Raw genomic sequence first — 11,027 nt, forward strand, 5'->3', positions numbered from 1 at the left:
CATCATCACACACTTCATTTAATTAATCTGATTCAGGAAAAACTACGGGTAGTTTTTTCACACCCCACATAATACCCCTTTTTGTGGTACTTGTAGTATCAAAAATATGCAAAACCTCCTTCATTGCCGTGATCATGTAACGTGTGGCCCTACTGGAAAATACGTTTGTTTCTTCACCGTCGACACTGGAGTCAGTGTCCGTGTCTGTGTCGACCGACTGAGGTAATGGGCGCTTTAGAGCCCCTGACGGTGTTTGAGACGCCTGGACAGGCACTAGCTGATTTGCCGGCTGTCTCATGTCGTCAACAGTCTTTTCCTTAAATAAGACCATCCAATCAGGTGTCGACTCCCTAGGAGGTGACATCACTAATACAGGCAATTGCTCCGCCTCCACACCATTTTCCTCCTCATACATGTCGACACACACGTATCGACACACAGCACACACACAGGGAATGCTCTGATAGAGGACAGGACCCCACTAGCCCTTTGGGGAGACAGAGGGAGAGTTTGCCAGCACACCAAAGCGCTATAATATGTATAGGGACAACCTTATAATAAGTGTTTCTCCCTTATAGCTGCTATGTAGTTTTTCTAGCCAAATTAGTGCCCCCCCCCCTCTTTTTTACCCCGTTTCTGTAGTGCAGGACTGCAGGGGAGAGTCAGGGAGACGTCCTTCCAGCGGAGCTGTGAGGGAAAATGGCGCTTGTGTGCTGAGGAGATAGGCTCCGCCCCCTTCTCGGCGGCCTTTTCTCCCGCTTTTTTAGGAAAAACAGGCAGGAGTTAAATACATCCGCATAGCCCAGGAGCTATATGTGATGTATTTTTAGCCAAAAATAGTGTTTATATTGCGTCTCAGGGCGCCCCCCCCCCAGCGCCCTGCACCCTCAGTGACCGAAGTGTGAAGTGTGCTGAGAGCAATGGCGCACAGCTGCAGTGCTGTGCGCTACCTTTACTGAAGACAGCTGTCTTCTGCCGCCGATTTCCGGACCTCTTCTGTCTTCTGGCTCTGTAAGGGGGCCGGCGCGCGGCTCCGGGACCCATCCATGGCTGGGCCTGTGATCGTCCCTCTGGAGCTAATGTCCAGTAGCCAAGAAGCCCAATCCACTCTGCACGCAGGTGAGTTCGCTTCTTCTCCCCTTAGTCCCTCGATGCAGTGAGCCTGTTGCCAGCAGGACTCACTGAAAATAAAAAAAAACCCTAAGTCTAAACTTTTACTCTAAGCAGCTCAGGAGAGCCACCTAGATTGCACCCTTCTCGGCCGGGCACAAAAATCTAACTGAGGCTTGGAGGAGGGTCATAGGGGGAGGAGCCAGTGCACACCAGCTAGTCCAAAAGCTTTTACTTTTTGTGCCCTGTCTCCTGCGGAGCCGCTAATCCCCATGGTCCTTACGGAGTCCCAGCATCCACTTAGGACGTCAGAGAAATAGACTTTAAAGTAGTCTCCTGCCTGCGATCCGCAGGATCCTTGAGGGCCGCTGTGTCTGGAGACAGTAGCGCCACTTTCTTGGACAGGCGCGTTAAGGCCTTGTCCACAGTGGGAGGTGATTCCCAACGCCCCCTGTCCTGTTTAGGGAAGGGGTATGCCATATAAATAATTTTTGGGATCTGCGGTCTCTTCTCCGGAGTCTCCCAAGCCTTTTCAAAGAACTCATTTAGTTCATGAGATGTGGGAAAATAAATAATCTGTTTCTTACCCTTAAACATGTGTACCCTTGTGTCGGGGACCGAGGGTTCATCCACAATATGCAACACATCCCTTATTGCCACAATCATACACTGAATGCTTTTTGTCACCTTAGGTTGCAATTTTACTTCATCATAGTCGACACTGGAATCAAAGTCCGTGTCGGTAGTAGTGTCCACAATTTGTGCTAAGGGACGTTTTTGAGACCCCGACGGGCCCTGTGAGTCGGTCCAATCCGAGGATTGACCCCCTGATGCCTCCCTGGATTCAGCCTTATCAAGCCTTTTATGTAAAGATGCCACACTTGCATTCAACATATGCCACATGTCCATCCATTCCTGAGTCGGCACCACCGACGGGGACACACCACTCATTTGCTCCACCTCCTCCTTGGAGAAGCGTTCCGCCTCAGACATGTCGACACGCACGTACCGACACCCCACACACACAGGGATTAACCTATATGGGGACAAAACCCCAACCAGGTCCTTAGGAGAGACAGAGAGTGTGTATGCCAGCACACACCCAGCTCCTAAATAACACCGGAAAAAATAAATGACCAGATAGCGCTTTTATATATATATATATATATATATATATATATATATATATATCCAATTCCCACTCACTGCGTTACCAATGTGCCCCCCTCCTCTTTTTCCAGCCCGTGAAAGTGTTCAGCAGGGGAGAGACCGGGGAGCCAGCGTTTGAATTGCAGCTAACACTACATTCCGTTCTGGTGTAGAAGCTGGTAATGCCGACTTGAAAAATTGGCGCGGGGGCACCTCTTCGAATTCCAGTTTGTAACCCTGGGAAACTATTTCCAACACCCAAGGATTAAGGTCTGAGCTGACCCAGGCCTGGCTGAAAAGTTGAAGACGTGCCCCCACCGGTGCAGACCTATAAAGGGACAAAACCCCAACCAGGCCCTTAGGAGAGACAGAGAGAGAGTATGCCAGCACACACCCAGCGCTCAAATAACACCGGAAAAAATAAATGACCAGATAGCGCTTATATATATATATATACAATTCCCACTCACTGCGTTACCAATGTGCCCCCCAGCAGGGGAGAGACCGGGAAGCCAGTGTCCTCATGCAGCTTCTGTGGAGAAAATGGCGCTGGTTAGTGGTGAGGATCAAGCTCCGCCCACCCGACGGCGGGCTTCGGTCCCAGTGCAATTGTAATAAAATGGCGGGGGATCTGTGATTTACTGCCTCCGCAGCCTAATCATACTCTTTGTGCATCAAACTTTGAGTATTATTGCTGCCCAGGGCGCCCTGCACCCATCAGTGCTGCCTCTGTGTGTTGTGTCTGGGAGCAATGGCCTTACCTCAAGAAGATCTGAAGTCTTCTGCCACCTGAGATGTCTTCTATCTTCTCATACTCGCCCGGCTTCTATCTTCCAGCATCTGTGAGGAGGACGGCGGCGCGGCTGCGGGACGAACCCCAGGGCGAGACCTGTGTTCCGACTCCCTCTGGAGCTAATGGTGTCCAGTAGCGTAAGAAGCAGAGCCTATCAGTTAAGTAGGTCTGCTTCTCTCCCCTCAGTCCCACGATGCAGGGAGTCTGCTGCCAGCAGTGCTTCCTGAAAATAAAAAACCTAACAAAATTCTTTTTCTACAGAAAACTCATGAGAGCTCTCTGCAGTGCACCCATTCTCCTCTGGGCACAGAATCTAACTGGGGTCTGGAGGAGGGGTATAGAGGGAAGAGCCAGTGCACACCCATAGGAAAAGTTCTTTTTAGGTGCCCATGTCTCCTGCGGAGCCCGTCTATAACCCATGGTCCTTACGGAGTCCCCAGCATCCTCTAGGATGTAAGAGAAAAAGGCTTTGTAGATGTTTACTACTGTATTGTCTTACTGACCTATAGTTTCCTACTGTATTGTCTTACTGACCTATAGTTTCCTTCTGTATTGTCTTACTGACCTATAGTTTCTTACTGTATTGTCTTACTGACCTATAGTTTCCTTCTGTATTGTCTTACTGACCTATAGTTTCCTACTGTATTGTCTTACTGACCTATAGTTTTCTACTGTATTGTCTTACTGACCTATAGTTTCCTACTGTATTGTCTTACTGACCTATAGTTTCCTTCTGTATTGTCTTACTGACCTATAGTTTCCTACTGTATTGTCTTACTGACCTATAGTTTCCTACTGTATTGTCTTACTGACCTATAGTTTTACTGTATTGTCTTACTGACCTATAGTTTCCTACTGTATTGTCTTACTGACCTATAGTTTCTTACTGTATTGTCTTACTGACCTATAGTTTCTTCTGTATTGTCTTACTGACCTATAGTTTCCTTCTGTATTGTCTTACTGACCTATAGTTTCCTTCTGTATTGTCTTACTGACCTATAGTTTCCTTTTGTATTGTCTTACTGACCTATAGTTTCCTTTTGTATTGTCTTACTGACCTACAGTTTCCTTTTGTATTGTCTTACTGACCTACAGTTTCCTTTTGTATTGTCTTACTGACCTACAGTTTCCTTCTGTATTGTCTTACTGACCTATTAGTTGCTTCTGTATTGTCTTACTGACCTATAGTTTCCTACTGTATTGTCTTACTGACCTATAGTTTGTTCTGCATTGTTTTACTGACCTATAGTTTCCTTCTCTATTCTTACTGACCTATAGTTTCTTCTGTATTGTCTTACTCATCTAGTTGCCTTCTGTATTGTCTTACTGACCTATAGTTTGTTCTGCATTGTTTTACTGACCTATAGTTTCCTTCTCTATTCTTACTGACCTATAGTTTCTTCTGTATTGTCTTACTCATCTAGTTTCCTTCTACATTGTCTTATTGACCTATAGTTTCCTACTGTATCACTGTCTTACTGACCTATAGTTTCCTGTCTTACTGACCTATAGTTTCCTACTGTATTGTCTTACTAACCTAAAGTTTCTTCTGTATTGTCTTACTGACCTATAGTTTCCTACTGTATTGTCTTACTGACCTATTGTTTCTTCTGTATTGTCTTACTGACCTATTGTTTCTTCTGTATTGTCTTAGTGACCTATAGTTTCCTTCTACATTGTCTTACTGACCTATATAGTTTCCTACTGTATCACTGTCTTACTGACCTATAGTTTCCTGTCTTACTGACCTATAGTTTCCTACTGTATTGTCTTACTGACCTAAAGTTTCTTCTGTATTGTCTTACTGACCTATAATTTCCTACTGTATTGTCTTACTGACCTATTGTTTCTTCTGTATTGTCCTACTGACCTATAGTTTCTTACTGTATTGTCTTAGGGCCCTACACACTAAAAGATTATCTGTCCAAATCTGGCTGATTGGAAAGAAAATCTGGCAATGTCTGAGAGCAAATGGCAATTTACTATTTGCTCTCAGAGATTGGAAAACAGACAAAAATGGACTTTCAGACAAATTGGTTACATTTGTTTCATTAAACCAATTTATCTGAAGTGTGTTTGTCCATTTTCTTGATTTTGGGAGCAAATGGTTGATTGTCATTTGCTCCCAGACATCGCCAGATTTTCTTTCCAATCAGCCAGATTGGACAGATAATCTTTAAGTGTGTAGGGCCCTTTACTGACCTATAGTTTCTGACTGTATTGTCTTACTGACCTATAGTTTCTGACTGTATTGTCTTACTGACCTATAGTTTCCTACTGTATTGTCTTACTGACCTATAGTTTTTTACTGTATGGTCTTACTGACGTACCGTGGCTTACTGTAGTCTTACTGGTCTATAGTTTCCTTATTTATTGTCTTGCTGACCTATAGTTTCTTCTGTAATGTCTTACTGACCTACAGTTTCCTACTGTAATGTCTTACTGACCTATAGTTTCTTCTGTATTGTCTTACTGACCTATAGTTTTTTCTGTATCGTTTTACTGACCTATAGTTTCTTCTGTATTGTCTTACTGACCTATAGTTTCCTTCTGTATTGTCTTACAGACCTATAGTTTCTTCTGTAATGTCTTACTGACCTATAGTTTATTCTGTATTGTCTTACTGACCTATAGTTTCTTCTGTATTGTCTTACTGACCTATAGTTTCTTCTGTATTGTCTTACTGACCTATAGTTTCCTTCTGTATTGTCTTACAGACCTATAGTTTCCTATATACATAGTTTTCCTGTCTATGTATAGTAGGTATGGAAGGGATACCTACCATACATAGACAGTATATATAAGCCTCAGCCTCTCCCTTATGAAAATGATAATGAATAAGGTGTGTGTGTGGATACCATGCACATGTAACTGATTCTATTTACAGGAAACAATAGGGAGAGCCCACGGCTGTCTGGAAGTGTTCTAGATGGTAAAGTATTACACATATGAATATATTTCTTCTAAATAAAATATTTTTCACCCTGATTGATATAATACTGATAGTAAGAGAATTCAGTCAATAGTAATCTTTCTTTTAATTAAGTAAGATCCATATATATGAATTTTTAGTGAATAGTTATTAAAGGTTATATTTTAATTGCAATTAAGTTAACATGAGTGCTCCCAAAAAGGAAGTTTACTTCTTTCTTTCCGGACCGCTCTTCTATGCAGAAGGGAAATAGCTGCTGTTTATTGAGAGATGCTCCCTGTAAGGAATTTACCACTTGCAGCTGAAATTGCAAAAGACCCCTCCCCTTGCATCAGGTAAATTAATGTCTCCTATGATTATGACTTCTCCCTTTAAAGCCATTTTAGTGATGTCCAACAATAGATTCCTGTCCAAATCCTGCCCCAGGCCACGTGGTCTAGAGATCACCCCAATGCGAATAATGTCCTTTTTCCCGGTTTCTGTGGTGACCAAAAGGGCCACAGATTTGTCTTCAATATTTTGTATTAATTGAAGTAGCATTTATGCTTTTTTCCCACATACATTGCTACCCTTCCTCCTACACTGACCATTCTATCCTTCCTAAATAAATTGTATCCTGCTATAGCTATGTCCCAGTCATGATTCTCATTGCACCATGACTCTGTAATTGCCACAATATCCAGGTTATCCCTGGTCATCATCACAATTAGCTCTGGAATTTTGTCTCCTAAGCTCCTAGCATTTGCACACATAGCTTTAAGAATTATGTCTGTGCATCTGTTATTAGTAGCCATGTCCAGACAGTACAAAATAAATGACAAGTTAAAAGTTGAAATTACCTGTTTAGTGATGTTGCTCAGTATTTGGTATTTGTTTTTTTAACTAATCAGGAATCACACACTGTCCTTTACACCACGACTACACCTCGCTAAATGTAAAGATATAGTAAACCTGACCACAAATGGCCAAATAGGTCTACTATATACAAGAAGTTATTTAATACCTGCATCACCTAACAAAATGAAGGTTATTTAATAAAAGGCTGTGTTCCCTAATGCACACCGAGTGAATAATATTACTATATAATAATAGTCAGATGGGGTGGGTGTGGGGTGCAGTGGCCCCTGTGTCGGTATGGGTGGGCTGCTGCAGGTCGGCACACCCTAACACTTTATTAACACTTATTATTTTTCCTATCACTTTGTATATATTATTTTAATCACACCACTTACATAGCACTTCTGTGCTTCTTATTAACCCCTATTAATTTTCACCTGTGTGCTGACCTGGGGTGGCCGGCCTGTGCCGACATTGTGGGGTCCTGCACCCCAGGCCCATACCTAGTATTAGGGACCCCCAGTGACGGAGAAGCCTTGTCGATCGGCCTGGGGGCTTAACCCTATATCTGCAGATATACGCAACTAAGATCTCCGTATTATCTGACTATTATTATATAGTAATATTATTCACTCGGTGTGCATTAGGGAACACAGTTTTTTTCCTACACAGAATTACCCCTCCCCTTTTAGCACCTGAGTGACATTACAATCTGATTGAGCAGCTTTCCACCTTGTGTATTAATAAAAGGTTGCTAAACTGAGAAATTTAGATCCCATACAAATTAGACGCTCCACAAAAAACACACTACTACTTATATATGATCCCTAAAAATAAACTTCTGCTTGTTACTTTTTTTTTTTTATTTAATATTTTTATTAAGTCGAGTAAAATGTTACAATACAGACAGGAGATGACAACTCCGAATAAATATTGAATCACATACATGTTATCCCGTGGAGGGGTAACCCAATATAACAAGAACAAGGGAGTACGTCAATAATGACAGATGTATATATCGACTACAATTTTTCTGTGTTTAAACAATGATAAACATAAAGAGGAAAAGTAGTAAAAAGAAAGAAGAATCTGAGAAGGAGACAGATAGAGTGGGAGAAAGAGAGGGAAAGGGGGGGGGGGGGATGGGAGAGTGGTGGATTGTCAGAGGAGCTAGCAGGGTGGGGATGTGCCTTGAAGGGCAATACCTCCCTGGTACAAACCATGTCAACTGTCCAACCAAGAACGGCATAGCATCTCTTATATTTATTATGACCTTTTTGGTATAGGTTAATGCAACATACCGCATCACATTACATCACACCCCTGAGGTGGAGGGTGTAATAAAGATGAACCATGGTTCCCATATCCTCCTAAATTTGTCCGATCTGTCATGTAAGGATGCTGTGATTTTCTCCATCGTGGAGATATGCCAAATTTTAGCTATTAGCATGCTCCTAGGGGGGGTATTGGTTTTTTTCCAATTCTTAGCTATAACACAGCGGGCTGCATGTAAGATTTGAAGTACTAGGCTGTTTGCATGGCTATCCAAATTGGGTAAGGGAAGGCCCAGCAGGGCAGACCATGGGCCCAGGGTTATTCGTGAACAGAAGATAGAACTAATGAGAGCTTCCACCTGAGTCCAGAACATGTGTATTTTTGGGCATGACCACCATATGTGTTTGAAATCTCCGGTTTGGCCGCATCCACGCCAACATAGTGGAGAGGACCCTGGAAAGATCCTATGCAAGGTCGCAGGGACCCGATACCATCTCGTGTAGACTTTATAAGAATTTTCCTTTACCAAGGAGGAAATTGAAGACTGAGCTACTTTTTGTCTAATGGTTTCCCAGGAGTCTTCGTCAGGGGGTGGGCCTAGGTCCTGTTCCCACTTACTTTCATGGGGGAGTAGATTTACTGCCTTCAGGGAACGTAACAAACCGTAGAGTATGGAGATAATACCCTGCCGCATGGGAGAGTAAATACAAAGACGCTCCAAGGGGGTAGGCTGGCGAATAACCTGGGATTTGGGAAGGGAGCTTAAAAAGGAGCGGGGTTGTAAGTATTCATATACTACAGTTTGGGAAATATTATATCTGTCACTTAGCGATTGAAGGGAACGCCATGAGGACCCATCTATAAAATTAAACACCAGACACGGGCGCGGGTCCAAACGGAGCCACGAGTGGGACCGCAATGTAGAGCCTGGGGGGAAATCCCGGTTATCCCAAATGGACGTGATGGGTGAAGGGAAAGTGGACAGGCCGTAATGTCGAATGCAGAAAAGCCACAGGGAGCAGGTGAGTTTTGTTGAAGGGATACAAGTATGCATAGACCGTAGTGGCTCTGCTTGTTACTTTTAATAACACTATAGTGATGTGTGTAATAACTCTCTTCATCTGATGTTTGTCATGGATAACCTTGTGTTATAAACACCCAACTGAGAACAGGGCTGATGGCGGAGGAGGGTGTAGAATAAGAGATTGCTGTAGTGACTGAGCAATGAGAATATGTGACTTCTGTAATAAGTGTTTATTACTCACCTGTGCCGATATCTGTAGGGATCTCCTCCTTACAATGCTGATCACCCCTCACATACGTCTCTTCTTCTCCCTCTGTATCTTCTGTCATCATATCAGTCGCATACGTATTTTCTTCTCCCTCTATATCTTCTGCCTTTATATCAGTCACATACGTCTTCTTCTTCCTCTATATATTCTGCCTTTATATCAGTCACATACGTCTCTTCTTCTCCCTCTATATCTTCTGCCTTTATATCAGTCACATGTGTCTCTTCTTCTCTCCTTATATCTTCTGCCTTTATACGAGAAAGACGTTCTACCTAAATAACCCCAAAAAAGATGATTTTGGTACTTACCTATAAATCCATTTCTCTAAATCCTCTAGGGGACACTGGAGTCTTATACAGTAGGGGTGTGAAGCTTGCAACCGGAGGTGTGGCACAATCTAAAATTAGCATTGTCTGCACAGCCGGCTCCTCCCCCTTCACATCCCTCCTCCCTCAGTTTGAAAAATTTGACTGAGAGAATAGGACATGATACTATAGTACTTGGCGAGGAACCAAACCGTACAACAAAGCAAACAGCATCCAAGAAACTCTTAACAGAAAAACCAACGCTGTTTGCACGAACTGTTTGAACAAGAACTTTGAACACAGCAGGTTGACAGCACCGAGGCGGGCGTCCAGTGTCCCCTAGAGGATTCAGAGAAATGGATTTATCGGTAAGTACGAAAATCCTCTTTTCTCTTTCATCCACTAGGGGACAATGGAGTCTTATACAGTACGGGACGTCCCAAAGTTATTCCCAAGGGAGGGAGTGCTGTCGATGGCCTGCAAAACTAAACGTCCGAACTTAGAATCTCCGGACGCCATGTATCAAACCTGTAAAAGTTTGCGAATGTGTGGGCTGAAGACCACGTTGTCGCTGTGCAAAATTGAGTAGTGGAAGCACCTCGAATAGCCGCCCATGAGGCACTCACTGATCTGGTATTATGAGCACCAGTCTGAAACGGAAACTGCTTACCACAGGAAATATTAGCTTGCCGATTGGCAAAGCTATTCCATCTAAACAAAGACTGCCTAGATGCTGGCCAACCATTCTTTGGACCAAACCAATGGTCCAACCTTCTAAAGGACGACCTAACTTGTACGTATATTCGTAAGCTCGGACAACATCCAAAGACACGTCCCCATCTGCGAATCCCTGAAAGGATGGGACCACAATCGGTTGGTTTACCTGAAAACCCGAAACGACCTTAGGAAGGAAATCCGCTCATATACGGAGTTTGGCCTTATCCTTCAGGAAAATTAACAAAGTACTCTAACCTGATAGGGCTCCTTACGCCGAAACCCTTCCGGCCGAAGCTAAGGCAAGAATAACATGATCTTCCAAGAGAGATATTGCAGGTCTGTTCTTTCCAACAGCTCAAAAGATGGAGATCTCAAAAATTCCAACTACAAATCAACTACAGTGGGAGGACGGAATGGAGGTTGTATCCTCAGAACCCCCTGTAAAAAGGTTTGAACCTCTTGTAAGGACGCTAACCGCTGTTGAAATAGGATGGAGAGAGACGAAACTTGAACCTTCATGGAACCTAGTCTTAGTCCTTCATCTAGACCAGCTCGAGTGAAAAGTAGAAGTCTGGGTAAGTGGACATTCGTCGAATTCTACCCATGTTCCTAACACC

Source organism: Pseudophryne corroboree (genome assembly GCF_028390025.1).
Source record: "Pseudophryne corroboree isolate aPseCor3 chromosome 3 unlocalized genomic scaffold, aPseCor3.hap2 SUPER_3_unloc_9, whole genome shotgun sequence".
Taxonomy (NCBI): domain Eukaryota; kingdom Metazoa; phylum Chordata; class Amphibia; order Anura; family Myobatrachidae; genus Pseudophryne; species Pseudophryne corroboree.